The 20,201-nt window shown below is 55.2% G+C and overlaps 1 long non-coding RNA gene across 1 annotated transcript in view; it reads left to right on the top strand.

The window, feature by feature from the left end:
- Positions 1–870: 870 nt before the first annotated feature.
- The window catches only part of LOC146869933 (uncharacterized), a 130,080-nt gene continuing 110,749 nt past the window's right edge, over positions 871–20,201 (top strand). Inside the window, exon 1 of the long non-coding RNA XR_014968437.1 lies at positions 871–1,927. This is a non-coding gene — a long non-coding RNA (uncharacterized LOC146869933). The remainder of the gene's footprint in view (positions 1,928–20,201) is intronic.

Genomic DNA, 20,201 nt, shown 5'->3' with positions numbered 1-20,201 from the left:
TCTTTTGTTTCAAGTGTTGTCAGCCACCCCACCACCATTGTTTTACTTGCCAATTTAGCGTTTTACTGAAGCTCCGGACCGAGGCAGTCAAAATTACATATGTTCCTTTCGGGGTTGTTGTTTGTGGTGTCCATGAACACGTCACTGAACAGCCCCCTCCCTCTCTCCAAAACGACTATCCCCGACGCTTGTGTGCACACGTTATGTGATCTGTCTATTAAATACAGCCCTGCGAATGGGCGGTGTGGCCTGCGTTTTAGTGGGTTGCTTAACTAGTGTACAAATATTTCTGCGTAAATAGTGTGTTCTTTACAGGGTTGTTGCTTGTGGTGTCCAATAAAACACGTCACTATACTGCCCCCGCCCCCTCTCCAAACGTGCTGTCCCGGATGCTTGCGCACACACATTATGTGATCTGCCTATTAAATACAGCCCTGCAAATTGGCTGTGGTGACCGAATTTTAGTGTTGTGGTGCTTAGTGTACAAATATTTCTGCTTAAATAGTATACAAATGTTTCTGGAACCCAAAACTACATTCTCGTCAGAAATGTTTGCGTTAACAGAAGGAAATGCCGGTCCTATGTATACTTTTAGCTTCAAGCCAATCGGAGACTCATTTAAATTAAACTGCAGCAAAATTTGATTTGTAAACAGACGAGCACTGGTTTTTGCAAACGTTCACTTAACGTGCGTTACCTATCGTCCCTGCAGTTTGCTATTCCAGTTCGATATAGAGCTTGTTTCTATTGCTCCCGCTACTCGTCCCTTCTCTGACGTCCTTCCATCGTTAGGTGACGTGCGCTTAGGGGTTGGACTTTCACCCAGTGTTCTCTCCCCTTCCTAGTTGTCACTTCCAGGCGGCTCTAGGTATCCTGCTGCTCGCACAGAAACCCAGCCATAGAGTAAACGGGCCTCAAAGTAGTGCGACCCCCCCCAGACTGCATAAGGTGTGAGCAGCATCGTAATGACTCCCCTGCTCCAAGCACAAACGCAGTGTTTCCCTCCCCCACCCTTTCCGTGTGCATCGAGTGAGTCAGAAAGAGGCTCGTGCTCCCGCTCAGCCCTGGATCACTTTCACTGCGCTCAAAGTACTGCAAGACTTTTTGGTGGGTTTCTCAATTTTGCCCTCCATTAATGGGTCAGCTAAACAGGGGAATGCCAATCAGTGTCTCTTTACTAGACTGAAGAAAAATAAGACATGCGGCACCTACTTATGTCCACCCGCCTATAAGGTGTGATTGCTCTTTGTACCTTTGATTTGTGGCGCAGATAGAATCGTGAAGTAAACAGGGGGGGGGGGAGTTTAAATTTGGAGCCCTGACACTGCTGAGAGCCTGGTTTTGCGAAGGGGAAGTTGCTGGTGACCTGCCCTCACTCGCTCACCCTAAGTCCCGCTGGTGCTCCGCTGTGTGTTTCCCTGCCGTTGCTGTTGCCGCCATATCACCTCGCGGCCCTGGTGAGGGGAGACCACAGCTCCCAGGCGCCCTAGCGCCCCTCGACGTCACCGAAGCGCCCGGAGGCGCTCAAAAGAACGCCGCTCCCTCGGTGGAGCGGGAAGTTTGAATTTGGAGCCCTGACACTGCTGAGAGCCTGGTTTTGCGAAGGGGAAGTTGCTGGTGCCCTGCCCTCACTCGCTCACCCTAAGTCCCGCTGGTGCTCCGCTGTGTGTTTCCCTGCCGTTGCTGTTGCCGCCATATCACCTCGCGGCCCTGGTGAGGGGAGACCACAGCTCCCAGGCGCCCTAGCGCCCCTCGACGTCACCGAAGCGCCCAGAGGCGCTCAAAAGAACGCCGCTCCCTCCGCGTCGCGGGACGCGCGCGGGCGCCGGACGAAGCCCGGACAAAGGGCGGGCCGTCTGAGGCCGTCAGGGGCCAAAGGAGGCCGGGCTGGGCCACCTCTCTTGTTCCTGCCTCAACCCTCTGACTGGTATGCTAACATTGTTGCTTGATAGACTCGGTGTATTGCTTTACAATAGACTGTTTGTTACATTTCACGCTGTGACTACCGCTTTTACTCATTGTCTATGGCAATGTCCACACGTTCGGGCAAGGGAGGCACACTGGGAGGGGCTTCTGTTAGTGGCACTCTTGACCACTTTATAATTCGTGCCTGCTCTGTATTAGAGAAAGAAATTGCAATTACAGAGCGGCGCCTCTCCCTTGACGTTCTAAAAGATAAACACTCCTCAATGGGCGCATTTGCGCTAGCTGCCTCACCCGCCCAAGCCAATACCCAAGTGGTTGACATTTTAACAGGGAATTTACAACGTCTGCCGATAAGTGCGGATACAAATCCTGCCGGTCCTAGTGATCCTGCCTCTGTAACATTGTTAGACCTTTCATACTCTCCCCTGTTAGTTGCCTCCCAAGTTACACCTAATACTGCCACTACTGTCACTTCACCTCTTGTAACCCTTGTGACCACTGAGCCATCCACCGTAGTGGACCTAAAAACCGTTCCAAACAAAAGGAAAAGAGCAGGTAGTGGTAATAAGGAGGATCAGACAAAAGCTCCTAAGAAAAGTAAAAGCAAATCACGTATTGGCTTGGGTAAGAAAGTGGGTCGAACAGTACTACCTACACCCCACCAGCTCAGGATAAGATCATCCCCTGCTCACCCGGTCAACTTAACCACCGATATTCTTGCAGAGCAACCTCCTCAACAATCTGCATCACAAAATGACCTTGACCCCCAACTTACACTTATTGGTCAACTTGAAAAAACGATTAAATCTTTGCTACTTCCTATGATGGAAAGAGTATGATTATTGTCCGAGAGGCTCGAGAGATTTGAGCAGGCCTCTCTTGACAACTTCTTTTCTCTTAAGTCCCTAATCAAGTTGCACTCAAAGTTAGGTCAGGATCATGCTACTGCTGTTGACCCTCCTTTAATTACCTCTAATGAACCCATGCCCCAAGCTGCCTTGCCGAACCCAAATGCTGCCTTAAGCTTAGGCCCAAAGAATGGAGTTACCCCACCAGGCTTAGGGCCTCTAATACCCACAACCTCCTCGGGTAGCTTTCCTACAAATAAAAAACCAGCCTCTGGCCCGACTGGTAGCCATCCAATCTCCGGGGTATCGGGATGCATTGCAGAATCTGCACAGAATCTCTCTAATTCATCCATCAATGAACCTATACAAATTCAATCCAAAGTCCCCCCCACCGGCTCAGAACAGTCCTTACCCCATGTAAACCTTCCACCGGAGTGCCTACCCTTTGTTGCCATTTTGACTGGAGTTCCGCACCCTAAAGCTGCCAAGCCAGAATCTTACATCGAATTACGTAATAAAACAACACACTGGCTGAATACTAATAGGCTACTCCCAAACCATCTGGATGGGCAGGTTCTTCATGTCAGAAGGGTATCTTGGGTGGGCAACAAACCGAAAAATACGCCTGGTGATTGTGTCATCATAAATTTCAGGGATCCCCGGGTCACAAGATTAATCTGCAACTACCAACAACCCACCATGAGTGGCATAGGATGCCTTGACTTAAGCCATTTCTACTTCGATACTGTTTACTCTCACTACCCGCATTCTTTTTTCCAATCATCCTAAGATGGCTATTTCAAGGGAGTTGGGAACAGCAGGGAAAAGGCTTTTCCTACTTTTGCCCCCAGCAGATATCATGACACTTATAGCTGCTATGAGCATTACTGACATGGAATCCCAGCAATGGTAGATATTCCTTTTCCTGTTGGAATCCATAATAACATAAAAGATCTCAAAGTAGCTACTGACCTTGATAGGGATCCCCTTCAAACCGATTTGAGTCCCCACGCTCAGCAGCACTGTTCCCAGCTTACTTCAATCTCTCAGGTTACTAACCATCTCCTATTGCCTTCTTCTTGCACTTCGACCCTGGTCACTCCTAATTCCTTCAATCCACCTGCACTACAAGACACAGCTACTACTTCTCCTCCTCTTAGGATTATAAATTGGAATGTAGCTGGCCTCGCCACCAAATTAGATCTCCCACATTGGAACTCCTTTATAATGACCTATAGTATCTGTATTTTCCAGGAGACTTGGGCAACAGAGCTGTATCATATGATTGGCCACTCCACCTTTGACAGGAAGAGGACGCCCTTTTGGCGGCCTGTTGATTTGGGTTAGTACTTCCCTTGGGTGTACCATTAGGCAGGCCCATATTGCCTCCCCTGACATATTAAGACTTACTCTCAAGGGAGCCCAGGGAAAGAAGTCTCTTGATATATTTAACGTCTATGCAAGGGGCCTCAGTGGAGGAGCCTTGTCACCTACACTTGTACTCCTAGAGGGCGAACTACGCAAGTGCCATCATGCATCCTACGTCCTGGTAGCAGGAGACTTTAACTGCTCCTTCGAGCCCCTTGCCTCAGTAGATCTTCCTGATCTATTTGAGGATGACGCTAAACGAGGCATTCCGTCACTAACGTTGCCTCCTATCAAGAGATGGACTAAATCTGTTGTATTCCTTAACACCATGACCTTGGAGTTTGGCTTAAGGGCGGCCAACGGTAGAACATCCTCTGATCCCCAGGGTGCACACACTTACAACAGGCCTAATCACACCTCAAGGATCGATTATATACTTCTCGACCTCAAACTTTGGACATTCATGGTGGATATGGAAATAATTCCTTCTTATGATAGCGATCATAATCAGCTATCTCTTTATATTAAATTATTATGGGCAGATTCACATGGGTCCCTGTTTCCACCAGTAGCTAGTCCACTACAAACCTCTGAGGTTTATCCTGCCAACTGTGAGAGGTGCCTTAAATGGCGCAAAGTCATGCTGGATGATGGTAAAGTTGAACTAATAAGGTCAATCTTATATGCTACACAAGTTGAGTTGACTCCAACAAATACCCATCAGGCTGTCCTTGATAGGGCTCCCTCTATCTTTCAAGACACCATTCTTAAATTGGGAAACTTATTCCGAGCACATAACAAGGGTGGCCCATTGAAGGGAGGGCTTAAGCCTATCCCTAAGAATGGTTGGTATACGCAAAGTTGCAGAATGAAGAAATCTGCTTTAATAGTGGCCCTAAAAAGCGGGATTGCATCTGCGATCCAGAAAGCTAGGAAAGACTATAAGACTTCTGTCTTTAATGCCAAAAAGTCCTGGGAGGAACAGTTTTGGCAGACTCTAAGGGAGGCCTCCCTTAAGCGCAACCCTGGTGCCTTTTGGGACACAATCAGATTAAAGAATAGACCAGTCCATGAACTTCTGACATACAACATCACTGGTATAGCATGGTACGAGCATTTTCTCAAATTATATTCCACCAGTTCTGAGAATGTGGAGAAGTTCCTCCCCGAGGGGGCGTTCCCCCTCGGGGACGTCCTGAATATTGACCCCTTCTCCGAAGGAGAGGTTCATAGTGCTATCCAGTCCATCATTCCGCAGAAAGCAGCTGGCCCGGATGGTATCCCCGGCGATGTTCTTAAGCTTGATCCATCTAACTGGGGGAAGCTTCTCTCTACCCTTATTAATGCCATCGCTAATGGCGCCCCGGTCCCCGAATCTTGGAAGGGGGCCGAGGTCGTTCCCATTTTCAAAAAGGGTGCCCGAGACGATCCAGCTAATTATCGGCCAATTAGCTTGATCGACTCCTCCCAGAAGGTCATCGGGAAAGTGATATTGGAGAGGATACTAACTTGGGTGAATGATAATAGTATCCTCTCTGACTATCAAGCAGGCTTTAGGGCCGGAACAGGCACTATAGAACAGGTCTTCAGATTGTTCCTTATCTATTGGAAGGTCGTCCTTCTTGGAAAGGGCAGTCTCTACCTAGCCTTCATAGATTTAAAAACAGCATTTGACCTTGTTCCCCGAGATACCCTTTGGCGTGTTCTGACCAATATGAACATCCCTTCCTACCTGTTGGCCCTGCTAGTAAAACTCCATGATGGCAATTATGCCCAGGTACGCTGGGGTCCCCAGGGTCAGAAAACGGAGAGAATTCCAGTAAACAGGGGCGTCCGCCAGGGATGTGTTCTTGCTCCCACCCTTTTTTCACTTTATGTGAATGGGGTAGTGGACCATCTGCGGGAAGTTCCTGCTGATGCACCATCCCTGGCGGGCGAACGCGTTCCAACACTCCTGTTTGCTGACGATACTCTCCTTTTGTCCAAGACACCCATGGGCTTGCAAACTCTTCTTGACAGCTTTCAATCTTTCTGCAACGACAGAGGCCTTATTATCAATACCACCAAAACAAAATACCTAATTTTGAATCCTCCGAAAAAATTAGGCTGGCCCCCAGTCCTGAATGCAGTTTCTCTTGAAAGGGTCAAAAAGTTTGATTATTTAGGCATCCGCATCACAGACACTATGCGCTGGACATCTCACGTACAAAAGATGCTCTTAACCCATAAGAGGGTTACTGGTGCCCTTCTTAGAGAACATCGTTCCTCCTCAACTAGGCCAATAGCCCCAGCATTGGACATATACAAAGCAAAGGGCGTGAGCTCGGCACTCTACGGTGCTAGAGTTATGGGGCTCAAATAATATTGAGGAACTTGCCAAATCCGATTCCAGTTTCTATAAGGAACTGATGGCACTTCCACAGAGTACACCTATAGTGCCTCTACTATCGGATCTAGGGTGCTATGCGCTGAAAGACCTGGCAAGAGTACGCCCTCTACTTCTCTGGGCACGGCTCTGGCGGACCCCCGAGCTAGCTAAGTATGTGGAGGGCTTATCCGAAATACTCTCTATGCCTTCTTGGAATAAAGTCAAATGGCTGAAAGATGTAAAGACCCTTCTCTACGACCTTGGTCTTAAAGATGCTTGGATAAATAGAACTTCGCCCCCAAAAGCTGAGCTGAAGAAACTCTACTGGAGTTGGGTTATAGGAAAAAGGAATTCTAGCTCCCAATTCGGCAGATGTACCACTGAGTTCCTTCTCCTCAAAGATGTAGTTCGCTTCGAGCCTTATCTTGACATTATTCAGAAGCCATATGACCGAGCCCTTTATTTCAAATTTAGGGTTGGTACCCTTCCGGTGCGCGAGCTGACTGCTCGCTGGAAATTTCCCTCTCAAACTTCGCCTTTTTGTCCTTTCTGTGAAACCAAAATTGAATCTATTGCACACGTGCTTTTTGCATGCCCAGAGTATAAAATCCCAAGATCATATTGGCTTAAACCACTATGCAGAAGCTTGGGCACACGTGACCACCTCATAGCGCTGCGTATTCTTAAATCAGACACGCGTTCTATGTACGCTTGCGCTCTATCGAAATTCTTAAGGTGGGCCTGGCTCCTAAGAACTAAAGCCCTTGTAGTCCTTGACTAAGTAGCCCGACTGTTTCTTCTGCTTGCCTGCATATCTATTTTATATTGTCCTATTTATAATGTCTACATGTTTCTTTTAATTTTTTGTAGATCTTGGGAATATGATGATTTTATATTTACATGATTCGTTTGTTGGTTTCACATGTTTGTACATTTTATATCTGCATGTGCTTTTTAAGATACTTTTATCGAAATGAAGCTTATTTTCAAGTTCAAGTAAACAAACTGAAAAGGAAGTTCGTTTTTGTCATGAGTGGAGCAATAATTTAATTGCGAATTACAGCAGGCCATTTCCACCTAAGACATTCTAGTGTGGAAATTACTTCCTTCTACCTAATACGAATCGAATAATCTTACCTTCCTTCTACCTCACACTACTCTTCTACTTCTCACACTCCTTTCATATCCCTCTTACTACTGTTCTACTCCTCTCTCCTTCCTTATGCCTCATACTGCTCTCCACACTTTCCTTCCTTCAAAATCACGCTAATCTCCTCCACACTTTCTTCCTTCTCCCTCCTACTACTCTCCCCTGCACCTTTCTTCGCCTCATGCTATTCTTCTCACTATACTACTTTAACCCTCATGCTATTCTTCTGCTCACTCTACTTCCCAAATCTTAAACACTAATCTTCTCCTCCTAACGCTATGCTTTAACCTACTACACAGCTAACTAATACTATTCTAACAACATAGAACCACAACGTATCACATACATACACTCAATAATACATAGCTATAATACAATACCATTAGCAAAGCAAAAGGCTTTCACTTAAACAAAGGCAAGACCTATTGCATTTCCAATGCTTGTCTTTTGTCTGTCAGTATTTTAACAGCTGTAACTTTACACACTTTCCCATGAGGCCGTGATCGCAGTGGGCACATCCGCACATCATTCTTTGGGTTCCATAAAGAGGCCAAGGACTAGATGAGCAGGTAGTGTACATACCTTTATGACAGTGACTGGCAATGTGAAAAAAATGTCACCACTTTCAAGTTCAACTCCAGAGCTCTCTTCGTACGTGCGCCCATGCACAGTGTGAACAGACGCAGACACCCTGAGGCCTCCGCTGACTTGAATTACTTTCAGGATGTTTTGCACAGTTTGTTTAGAAAGAGATCATTCTTTTTAAGTGCAAAGTTGAGAACATAAATTTGGAGCCTGGTCGGGGCCGGTTTCAATGCATGTTGCTACTTACTGCCCGTGTAGGGGAGGACGTGCCCCACTTAAAGCGCTGCTAGCTATGCACAAGCACACCCAGAAGACGTGCATGCCTATGATGGACTATCTATACACACACTCACAATCAAGACTTAGTGTTTGCCCGAGGTGAAAAGCTACACACACTGTTTTTCCACAACATACTAGCAATGCACACACAAGAGACGCTGCATCTACCATGGTATAGTGGCAGAGCACACACACACAGAGGCAGTGCAGTGTCTGCACACGGTATATTGGCAGTGCACACACACAGAGGCCCTGCAGTGTCTGCACACGGATTATTGGCAGTGCTCACAGAGAGAACATGCAGTGTCTGCACACGGTATATTGATAGTGCACACAGACAGAAGCCATGGTGCAGTGTCTGCCCACGGTATATTGGCAGTGCACACACACACAGAGGCCGTGCAGTGTCTGCACACGGTATACTGGCAGTGCACACACAGAGAACGTGCAGTGTCTGCACACGGTATATTGGCAGTGCACACACACCTAGGCCGTGCAGTGTCTGTACACGGTATATTGATAGTGCACACACACGGAGCCCGTGCAGTGTCTGCACACGGTATATTGATAGTGCACACAAACAGAGGCCGTGCAGTGTCTGCACACTGTATATTGGCAGTGCACACACACCTAGGCCGTGCAGTGTATGCACGTGGTATATTGACAGTGCACACAGACCGAAGCCGTGGTGCAGTGTTTGCCCACGGTATATTGGCAGGGCACACACACAGAGGCCGTTTAGTGTCTGCATACGATATATTGTCAGTGCACAAACGGAGAACGTGCAGTGTCTGCACACGGTATATTGATAGTGCACACACACACAGAGGCCCTGCAGTGTCTGCACAAGGTATATTGGCAGTGCACACAGACAGAAGCTGTGGTGCAGTGTCTGCCCACGAAATATTGGCAGTTCACACACAGAGGCCGTGCAGTGTCTGCATACGGTATACTGGCAGTGCACACACAGAGAACATGCAGTGTCTGCACATGGTATATTGGCACTGCACACACACCTAGGCCGTGCAGTGTCTGCACACGGTATATTGGCAGTGCACGCACACGGAGTCCGTGCAGTGTCTGCACACGGTATATTGATAGTGCACACACACAGAGGCCGTGCAGTGTCTGCACACGGTATATTGGCAGTGCACACACACCTAGGCCGTGCAGTGTATGCACGTGGTATATTGGCAGTGCACACAAACCGAAGCCGTGGTACAGTGTCTGCCCACGGTATATTGGCAGTGCACACACACAGAGGCTGTGCAGTGTCTGCATACGATATATTGGCAGTGCACACACAGAGAACGTGCAGTGTCTGCACACGATATATTGATAGTGCACACACACAGAGGCCCTGCAGTGTGTGCACAAGGTATATTGGCAGTGCACACAGACAGAAGCTGTGGTGCAGTGTCTGCCCACGAAATATTGGCAGTGCACACACAGAGAACGTGCAGTTGCTGCACACGGTATAGTGATAGTGCACACATACAGAGGCCCTGCAGTGTCTGCACAAGGTATATTGGCAGTTGTTAGAAGGCGACCTCAGAGGGGCCCGGAGGGGGCACTGACTAGCCTGAGGTCAACCCTCAAGGTATCGTAGCCGGGCACTGGCGGGAGACTCCTCAGGGGAGGGATCTCGTACCTAGAATCGTACACTCGGCACCACACGACAAAGAGACACCACACCGGGAGTTCTTAAGAACAAATCTTTATCAGATCGGAGTCGTAGGATCTTTATGATCAGGAAGGCAAATATATACAAGTAGAGCACGGGCTCACAGAGTCTCGGGGGGGGGGGTAGGAGGTAGCGGGACAGTCTTTGGGGATATGGATCAAAGGCAGGGGCGTACCCGGCGCACAGCTCACAATCCTCGAGCTGGGGGATACGCTGGTCGTCTTCGGGGTCCGGCGGGACCAAGAGAGTCTGTGGGAGCCGCGAGTCACTCAGCAGGGCTCAAGCACAAGTCGGAGGTCTTACGATCTTTTCGGGGAGCCGCGAGTCACTCAGCCGGGCTCAAGCACAGGTTCGGAGGTCTTACGATCTTCAGGGAGCCGCGAGTCACTCAGCAGGGCTCAAGCACAAGTTCGGAGGTCTTACGATCTTCAGGGAGCCGCGAGTCACTCAGCAGGGCTCAAGCACAAGTTAGGAGGTCTTACGATCTTCAGGGAGCCAGCGAGTCACTCAGCAGGGCTCAGGTGTTTTCAAAGGCGAATCTGCCGGATAGTCCCAGAGCACCCCTTGTTATAGGACGACTCCTCTTTGATGTCCGGAGTCTGTGCAGGCAGGGGTCTTGTCACCTGGGGGTCGCTTGTCGGGGTTTCCTGCCATTGTCTTTTGATCCTTTCAGGGCCGGGTCGGGAGGAGTCCCAGACACCCAGCAGGCGTGGAGCCAGCCCTCGGGGAGGCCGGAGGGCCGATCGAAACCCATCTTCCCAGGGGAGCTCAGAGGTGTGATGGAAACTGCTCCTCCCTCTCTCATCCCAATGGGAGCGCGATGTCCCCCAGCCGGAGTGGCGCCTCTAGGCCAGGGTCGCGCTGGGGCCAGGCGGCCATCATGGTGCATGAAGTGGGCACGCGGGCCCGGTGTGGCCGAAAGGAGGAAGGCCACGGACGGGGAAGTTCGGGTCGGGTGTATGTGTTCTGGTGGGAAGGATCGGCTAGGCCGTGTGCTCGGGGGCTGCGTGAGGTGCATGGGTCAGGTTATGTGGTGCGGGGACAGGGATGGCCATGCTACGGGGCCGGGTCTAACACGCGTCCCCCGCAGCTGAAAGCCGGAGAGAACTACCCATCCTCTTGGGGGTTCTCTTTGCAGAGGCGGAAGAACCGGGAGAGGCCATCGGCGTTGGCGTGGTCAGTCCCAGGGCGATGTTCCACGGTGAAATCCATCCCCTGGAGGGAGATTGACCACTGCAGTAGTTTGGGGTTTTCTCCTCGCATCTGCATGAGCCATCGCAAGGGGCGATGGTCGGTTTGGACTTTGAAATGGGTGCCGAACAGATAGAGGCGTAACTTCTTGAGGGCCCAGACTACGGCGAACGCCTCGCGCTCGATGGTGCTCCATCTCTGTTCTCTGGGCAACAGCCTTCGGCTGAGGAAGGCTACGGGCTGGTCTAGGCCTTGGTCATTCACCTGGGACAGGACGGCCCCAATTCCATGCTCGGAGGCGTCCGTTTGTACCACAAACTCCTTGGAGTAGTCGGGAGCCTGAAGGACGGGGGCTGTGCACATGGCCACTTTTAGGGCATCGAACGCCTCTTGGCAGGCAGGGGTCCACTGCACTTTCTTGGGTTGTTTCTTGGACGTGAGTTCCGTGAGGGGACCGACTAGGCTGCCGTACCCCCAGATGAATCTCCGGTAGTAGCCCGTGAGGCCCAGAAAGGCTCGGACCTCCGTTTGGATAGTGGGGGGTTCCCAGGCTAGGATGGCGTCGATCTTGGGCTGTAGAGGGGCGACCTGGCCGCTTCCGACCTGGTGCCCCAGGTAGACTACTGAACCTTGCCCAATCTGGCACTTGCTGGCTTTCACGGTGAGGCCTGCCTGGCGCAGGGCGGTTAGCACCCTCCGGAGGTGCTGGAGGTGCTCACTCCATTCGGAACTGAAAACTGCGATATCGTCTAGATAGGCAGCGCTGAATTTTTCCAGCCCGGCCAGGACCCTATTTACCAGTCGCTGGAAGGTGGCCGGGGCATTTTTCATCCCGAAGGGCATCACGCGAAAGCGATAGTGCCCATCCGGGGTGGAGAAGGCAGACCGCTCCTTGGCTCCTTCTGTGAGCGCAATTTGCCAGTAGCCGCAGGTGAGATCGAAGGTGCAGAGGAACCGAGCAGCCCCGAGTCGGTCAATGAGCTCGTCGGCTCGGGGAATGGGGTGGGCATCGGCTCGGGTGACTTCATTGAGTCCCTGGTAGTCCACGCAGAAGCGGAGTTCTGGGGCGACACCGGGGGCAGCTGCTTTCGGGACCAGGACCACGGGGCTGGCCCAGGGACTGTCTGAGGGTTCGATCACTCCTAAGGTCAACATCTTCGAGACCTCGGCTTGAATGCAGGACCGGACCCGATCAGGGACTCGGTAGGCGCGGTGTTTCACCGGTGGGCTGTCTCCGGTGTCCACGTCATGGACACACCAGTCGGTGACTTGGGGGACCAGGGAGAATAGTTCGGAAAACTGCCCTAGGAGCTGGCGGCAATCCTCACGTTGCTGGGAAGTGAGGGATGGGGAGAGGTTCACTCCCTCTACGGAGCCGTCCTTCTCTTTGGTGCACAGGAGATCAGGGAGGGGATCCGACTCCTCCTCGGCCCCGTCATCGGTGGCCAGCAGGAGGCTCAGCTCCGTCCGCACAAAGTGGGGCTTGAGGCGGTTCACGTGGAGGACCCGGAGGGGGTCCCGTGGTGACTGGACGTCCACCAAGTACGTGACCTGGCTCTTCCGCTCAATCACTTTGAAGGGCCCGGTCCATTTATCCTGGAGGGCGCAGGGTTTTACGGGGGCCATGACCCATACCTGCTGGCCCGGCTGGAACTCGACCAGAGTGGCATTCTGGTCGTACCAGCGCTTCATCTCTTCCTGGCTCGCCTCCAGGTTGGCCTCGGCCATCTCTCGGAACTTCCTAGTCTGGTTTCGGAGGGTTAGGACGTATCGGAACACATCTCGGGGGTGGCCTCGGGGCGCCGCCTCCCACCCTTCCTTGACCAGGCTGAGGGGCCCCCGGACGGGGTGCCCGTAGAGTAACTTAAAGGGGCTGAACCCCAAGGATTTCTGGGGAACTTCCCGGTAGGCGAACAGGAGGCAGGGGAGCCGGACGTCCCACTTACGCCGGAGGGGCTCTTCCAGGCCCCCGATCATCCCTTTCAGAGTCCGGTTAAACCGCTCTACCAGGCCATTTCCTTGGGGGTGGTACGGGGTGGTGAACTTATAAGACAATCCACATTGTTGCCACAGGGACGTCATGTATCTGGAGATGAAGTTCGTACCGCATTCGCTCACGACCTCGCGGGGAAAACCCATACGGGAAAAGATTCCCATCAACGCCCGGCCCACCACGGGGGCTGTGACGGTGCGCAGGGGTATGGCTTCAGGGTATCGGGTGGCATGATCCACCAGGACGAGGATAAAGCGGTGCCCTTGGGAGGTTGGGGGGTCCAGGGGCCCCACGATGCCGATCCCGACCCGTTCAAAAGGGGTACTGATGACAGGGAAGGGTTGGAGGGGAGCCTTGCGCTTTCCTCCGCTCTTCCCACTAGCCTGGCACGTGGGACAGGACTTGCAGTGGGCTTCTACATCCGCTTTCATTCTGGGCCAGTAGAAGTGAGTCACGAGGAGACTGTAGGTTTTGTCCTGGCCCAAGTGGCCTGCGAGGGGGACGTCGTGGGCCAAGCCCAGGAGGAGGTCTCGGAAGCGTAGGGGTACCACCAGCACCCGGGCGGATCCTAGCTCCACCGACTTCTGCTCGCTGTACAAAAGGTCATTCTCCCAATACACCCAGTGCGTTCCAGTTTGGTCGCCCGCGGCCTGGGCCTCTGCTTGTTGCCGGGGCCCGACCAGGGAAGGACAGGTAGCCTGCTCTCGGCAGAACTCCTCTCGGGAGGGGCCCCCCTCGTGGCGCCACTGGGCCAACTCGGGCAGATCGCCTAACTCGGTGAACTGTGCGGAGTCGGAAGGTGGGGGTTCGTCACTGGCGACCGACCCTCCTTGTGGGGGGATGTGGGGACCCTCGGCGGGGACCATCCTGTCTTCAGTGGTCAGGGAGTCGTCGGCTTCCCCAAGGGGGGTCAGTCGGGCTGCCATGGATCGGGTGGTGGCGCACACCCACTCAGGGAGACCCTTCATCCCTAGGTGGGTCTTGCGCTCGACTTGTTTCCAGGGGGAACTTTCCAGGTCGTTCCCCAGGAGACAGTCGACTGGCTGGGAGGTTCTCACTGCGACTTTCAGTTTACCGACCACCCCTCCCCATTCAAAAGGCACCAGGGCTACCTTGCACAGACTTTCCGTATTGTCAGCGGAAATTACCGGGCAAAAGACGTTGGGGAGGACCTGGTCTTCGTTGACCAAATGACTGAGGACACCGGTGATGCTGGCCCCGGTGTCACGAAGGGCCTCTACTTGGTGGCCATTGATCGTTACGAGCTGCCTATATTTCTTCGTGTTGGAGGGCAGGGGGCTTCCAGGGACCATTTCTCTATCTCCTAAGGATACTAGGGCCATGGCTGCGGGTTCCCACTCTACGGTCTCCTCAACCTCCTCCCCCAGTGCTAAATTGGCTATCTGTCTAGCGGGGGGTGCTGCCTGGGTGATGTGTGGGGCCATGGGGCATTCAGGGTCGTTGGTGTAATGCCCGGGCTTCTGACAACGGAAACAAGTGATGGTCACCCGGTGCCCCCGTCTCACGGGGGGCCGGATACAGCTGGTGGGGGTGCCGGGAAAGGCGGAGGTTGGGTTTTCGGGGGACTGGACTGGGACTCTCTCTGCCCTCCCTGGTTCCCTCCCCCTCTCTGGCGGGGTGGTCCCTGACTGGCTCGGGGGTACTCTCCTACAAGGCCCCGGGAGACCCGGGTGTTGGTCCAGCGATCCGCCTCGACAGCCAGCTTTCTCGGATCCGTGAGCTTGCTGTCGAGCAGATGCTGGCGCAGTTCCACAAAGCAGTTCGCAGCCAGGTGTTCCCACAACATAAGGTCGGTTAGTTCTTCTAGGTTGGTTACCTTGCTGCCCTTGATCCACCCATCGAATGCGCGGCTGAAGAAGTTTACATATTCCACCCAGGTGGTGCCCGGGATCTTCCTGTAGTCCCGGAACCGCTGGCGGTATATCTCCGGGGTGAGGCCGTACCTTGTGAGGAGGGCCTCTTTCATGTGGTTGTAGGAGGTCTGCATGGAGGTTGGTAGGTCGAGCAGGGTGTCTCTCCCGTCGCTCATGAATCGTCCCCACAACCCGGCCCCCCAATCCTTCTGCGGGACCCGATGGGAGGTCATGGCGACCTCGTATGCCCTGAACCACTGTTGAATGTCATCGTTTTTGTAATATTCTTTGACCACATCCTTGGGGATGTGGACCTTCTGCTCCGCCGGGGAGGCCGCCTCTCGGTTCCCCGGGGGCCGCGCTTCATCGCTTTTTGCTTTTAGCTCCATTTCCTTCAAGCTGCGTTCGTGCTCCAGTTGAAGTCTCCTTCCTTCGTGTTCCCATTGGAGTTTCTTCTCTTCTAGTTCTCCCTGCACCCGCATCTGTTCCACTGCTAGCTTTTTCTTGGCCAATTTCAACTCGCCCTCGATTTTGAGTTTGGCTAATTCGAGTTCGTGATGGCGACTTCTTTCTCTGTCTGCGAGTTCCTCCGGGGATAGGCCCCCGTCTGGTACGAAGCTTCGCACCTGGTTGCTGCTGCGTTCTCCTTGGGAGGGTCCAGCTTCGTCGTGGGGCTCCACCGCTCCTTCTGGGCGGGGGGCTCCAGAATCCACCCAAGCTTTCAGTGCCTTCTGCATATCTTCTTTGGTGTTGAGACCAGTGGTAGCGATTTTGAGTTCTTTGCAGAATTGCTTCAGTTCTCTGTGTGTGTACTCCTCCAGTTGTTCCGCCTGGAACACGGTACTGGTGTCGTTTTCTGTGAGAACCACGGCGTTTCCTTCTGCCATCTTTGTCGGTAGTGCGTCAGCCGTTCACGGTACGATCTCTAAATTATGGGCCTGAATCCCGTCGCTTGCCACCAATGTTAGAAGGCGACCTCAGAGGGGCCCGGAGGGGGCATTGACTAGCCTGAGGTCAACCCTCAAGGTATCGTAGCCGGGCACTGGCGGGAGACTCCTCAGGGGAGGGATCTCGTACCTAGGATCGTACACTCGGCACCACACGACAAAGAGACACCACACCGGGAGTTCTTAAGAACAAATCTTTATCAGATCGGAGTCGTAGGATCTTTATGATCAGCAAGGCAAATATATACAAGTAGAGCACTGGCTCACAGAGTCTCGGGGGGGATAGGAGGTAGCGGGACAGTCTTTGGGGATATGGATCAAAGGCAGGGGCGTACCCGGCGCACAGCTCACAATCCTCGAGCTGGGGGATACGCTGGTCGTCGTCGGGGTCCGGCGGGACCAAGAGAGTCTGTGGGAGCCGCGAGTCACTCAGCAGGGCTCAAGCACAAGTCGGAGGTCTTACGATCTTTTCGGGGAGCCGCGAGTCACTCAGCCGGGCTCAAGCACAGGTTCGGAGGTCTTACGATCTTCAGGGAGCCGCGAGTCACTCAGCAGGGCTCAAGCACAAGTTCGGAGGTCTTACGATCTTCAGGGAGCCGCGAGTCACTCAGCAGGGCTCAAGCACAAGTTCGGAGGTCTTACGATCTTCAGGGAGCCGCGAGTCACTCAGCAGGGCTCAGATGTTTCCAAAGGCGAATCTGCCGGATAGTCCCAGAGCACCCCTTGTTATAGGACGACTCCTCTTTGATGTCCGGAGTCTGTGCAGGCAGGGGTCTTGTCACCTGGGGGTCGCTTGTCGGGGTTTCCTGCCATTGTCTTTTGATCCTTTCAGGGCCGGGTCGGGAGGAGTCCCAGACACCCAGCAGGCATGGAGCCAGCCCTCAGGGAGGCCGGAGGGCCGATCGAAACCCATCTTCCCAGGGGAGCTCAGAGGTGTGATGGAAACTGCTCCTCCCTCTCTCATCCCAATGGGAGCGCGATGTCCCCCAGCCGGAGTGGCGCCTCTAGGCCAGGGTCGCGCTGGGGCCGGGCAGCCATCATGGTGCATGAAGTGGGCAAGCGGGCCCGGTGTGGCCGAAAAGAGGAAGGCCACGGACGGGGAAGTTCGGGTCGGGTGTGTGTGTGTTCTGGTGGGAAGGATCGGCTAGGCCGTGTGCTCGGGGGCTGCGTGAGGTGCATGGGTCAGGTTATGTGGTGCGGGGACAGGGATGGCCATGCTACGAGGCCGGGTCTAACAGCAGTGCACACACAGAGAATGTGCAGTGTCTGCACACGGTATATTGGCAGTGCACACACACACAGAGGCCGTGCAGTGTCTGCACTAGGGCTGGGCGGAATTTGCGGAATGCCTCTTCGCGGAATTTTGAAAAAAAATTGTGGAAAACGAGCGCACAACCTGAGGGACCGTATGCCCGGGACTGGGGTCCCTCATGCTTGGGCAGGCTCCCCTATCTCCCCGGCCTGGCTGCGTTGAGAAGCAGGGACCGGCCCCGGGCCTCCTGATTTTTGGTCAGGGCCTGGGATCCCACGTCCTGCGGCCTGCCAAGTGTCCATCTGCCCGGGACAAGGGACCCTGGTGCAGAGCCCCGGAGCCCTGCAAGGGCAGGCGGGAGCCCTACCGCTATGGCTCGGTGTGGGCAGCTGGGAGTCCTTTTGGTCCCGGCCATCTGGTCGCACCTTTCCCTCGGCCATCTGGTCGCACGCAATGCTTTCCAATGGGGCGACCAGATGTCCGGGCCAGCCTGGAAGTCCCGATGAGGGCTCATTTGACTCCCGGATCCCAGTCAGGGCTCTAGGAGGCCGGGCGCGTCCGCGCCTAGGGTCCCCTCCGTCATTCGGAGCGCGAGGGTTACAAGAAAGGTGGGTAGCCTTCCTCCGGATTAGTAGGGGCAGGGTATGCCGGGACACCCCTCCCGGGGATGGCGGTTCTCAGGCGGGGACCAGATGGGCCAAGCCCGGACGACACTTCCCCGGGGCGTCCGGTGCTCCCTCCTCCAGCCCGCGGCGAGGCAAAGTGCCCAGGACGGGCTCCATGGGTCCCCCGGGCGTCCACCGAGGCCTGAAGCCCCAAAGCCCTGCAGCCCTGGAGCCCTTCAGCCCGGAGCCCTGGAGCCCTGCAGGCCCAGAGCCCTGCAGGACCGGAGCCCTGCAGCACCGGAGCCCTGCAGCCCCGGAGCCCTGCAGCCCCGGAGCCCTGCAGCCCCGGAGCCCTGCAGCCACCGAGGCCTGCAGCCCCAAAGCCCTGCAGCCCCGGAGCCCTTCAGCCTGGAGCCCTGGAGCCCTGCAGGCCCGGAGCCCTGCAGGCCCAGAGCCCTGCAGGCCCGGAGCCCTGCAGCCCCGGAGCCCTGCAGCCCCGGAGCCCTGCAGGCCCGGAGCCCTGCAGGCCCAGAGCCCTGCAGCCCCGGAGCCCTGCAGCCCCGGAGCACTGCAGGCCCGGAGCCCTGCAGGCCCAGAGCCCTGCAGGCCCAGAGCCCTGCAGGCCCAGAGCCCTGCAGCCCTGGAGCCCTGCAGCCCCTGAGCCCTGCAGCCCCGGAGCCCCGCAGCCACGGAGCCCTGCATCCACGGAGCCCTGCGTGGGCAGGCGGGAACCCTAGCGCGAAGGCTCGGGTTGGACAGATGTTGCACCTCTCCCCTCGGCCATCTGGTCGCGCGCAATGCTTTCCAATGGGGCGACCAGATGGCCGGGCCAGCCTGGAAGTCCCGATGAGGGTCCATTCGCCTCGCGGATCCCAGCCAGGGCTCCAGGAGGCTGGGTGCGTCCGCGCCTAGGGTCCCCTCCGTCACTCGGAGCGCGAGGGTTACAAGAAAAGTGGGTAGCCTTCCTCCGGATTAGTAGGGGCAGGGTATGCCGGGACACCCCTCCCGGGGATGGCGGTTCTCAGGCGGGGACCAGATGGGCCAAGCCCGGACGACACTTCCCCGGGGCGTCCGGTGCTCCCTCCTCCAGCCCGCGGCGAGGCAAAGTGCCCAGGACGGGCTCCATGGGTCCCCCGGGCGTCCACCGAGGCCTGCAGCCCCAAAGCCCTGAAGCCCTGGAGCCCTTCAGCCCGGAGCCCTGGAGCCCTGCAGGCCCGGAGCCCTGCAGGCCCGGAGCCCTGCAGGCCCGGAGCCCTGCAGGCCCAGAGCCCTGCAGCCCCGGAGCCCTGCAGCCCCGGAGCCCTGCAGGCCCAGAGCCCTGCTGCCCTGGAGCCCTACAACCCCGGAGCCCTGCAGCCACGGAGCCCTTCGTGGGCAGGTGGGAACCCTAGCGCGAAGGCTCGGGGTTGGACAGATGGGAGTCCTTTCAGTCCCGTCCATCTGGTTGCACCTCTCCCCTCGGCCATCTGGTCGCGCGCAATGCTTTCCAATGGGGCGACCAGATGGCCGGGCCGGCCTGGAAGTCCCGATGAGGGTCCATTCACCTCCCAGATCCCAGCCAGGGCTCCAGGAGGCCGGGCGCGTCCGGGCCTAGGGTCCCCTCCGTCACTCGGAGCGCGTGGGTTACAAGAAAGGGGGGTAGCCTTCCTCCAGATTAGTATGGGCAGGGTATGCAGGAAGACCCCTCTGGGGCTGGCGGTTCTTTGCCGGGGACCAGATGGGCTACGCCCGGGCAACATCCTCCCAGGCTTCACTCCTCCGGCCCGCGGCGTGGCAAAGTGCCCAGGGACGGGCTCCACGGGTCCCGGGCAGTCCTACCCCCGGGGCGCCCGGGCCCGAGAGCTCCGTCGGTCCTCCCCGTGCCCGAGTCCCAGCCGCTGTCCCCCAGCCCCCGGGAAGCAGAGAGCCCACCGAGCCCATGGTTCAGGCGGGAGCCCTACCGCTATGTAGCCTTCCTCCGGATTACTAGGGACAGGGTACTCTGGGACCCCTCTCGGTCCTCAGCCGGCAGCTGGACGGGCCGGGATGCTGCCCCGGTCCTGTCCCGGGGACTGCCGCGTGGCAGGGTGCCCGGGACAAGGGGTCCGGATGGTCCGGGGAGGCTTCGCCTGCGGGCCTGGGAGCCCCGGCT

The sequence above is a fragment of the Triturus cristatus genome, chromosome 1_1 (assembly GCF_964204655.1).
Source record: "Triturus cristatus chromosome 1_1, aTriCri1.1, whole genome shotgun sequence".
Lineage (NCBI taxonomy): Eukaryota > Metazoa > Chordata > Amphibia > Caudata > Salamandridae > Triturus > Triturus cristatus.
The sequence above is the reverse complement of the archived record's forward strand: the minus strand, read 5'-3'. Positions and strand labels throughout refer to the sequence as shown.